A 209-nucleotide genomic window follows, 5' to 3' on the forward strand; every position below is an offset into this window, starting at 1 on the left:
GGTCAAGTCCCGTTTCCATGTCCTTGGCCGGGACGCCATGTCTTGCGCCGTAGAGCTGGACTGGAGGATATAAAGGCCCTTCTGGGTTGGTGTCTGGCACTTGTCTTCTCACACTGACTGCAAAATGATCAAGACAGTAAGTTTTCAGCTTGCATGGAAATAATTCATTCTGAGATAGGAAACGTATTAAAATATTGTGAAATGTGTAG

Source organism: Penaeus monodon, chromosome 28 (genome assembly GCF_015228065.2).
Source record: "Penaeus monodon isolate SGIC_2016 chromosome 28, NSTDA_Pmon_1, whole genome shotgun sequence".
Lineage (NCBI taxonomy): Eukaryota > Metazoa > Arthropoda > Malacostraca > Decapoda > Penaeidae > Penaeus > Penaeus monodon.